Source organism: Arachis ipaensis, chromosome B04 (genome assembly GCF_000816755.2).
Source record: "Arachis ipaensis cultivar K30076 chromosome B04, Araip1.1, whole genome shotgun sequence".
NCBI lineage: Eukaryota > Viridiplantae > Streptophyta > Magnoliopsida > Fabales > Fabaceae > Arachis > Arachis ipaensis.
In genome coordinates this window covers 17287499-17287873 of record NC_029788.2, presented here as the reverse complement: position 1 = coordinate 17287873, position 375 = coordinate 17287499, and positions in this window count along the sequence as shown.

Here is a 375-nt window from a genome sequence, read left to right as displayed (position 1 = left end):
ATATAAGAAACAAGCAAACCAAATAAGTAAAAAAGAAATCATATAAATAGAAAAAAAGCACCTAAAAAATGTTATAAATTTTTTAATATTGTATGCATAAAAACATATAATAACAGAACACTCAACCTATGATGAGGTTACCATTGCTATATTCTTTAATTTTTTTCTTTTTGAAATCATAAAATTTAAAATGTATCTCCACATTTATATTAGAACATACAATAACAAAATACCCAACTCCTAACCACCTAATATCAACTAAAACAGAAATCAATCTAACTAAACTAATTATTAAAAATCAACTAATGAAATGAAATTAAGATTAATTAAGCAGAAATTAAACTGCGTGAGAAACAAATTCAATGAAACCCCCTA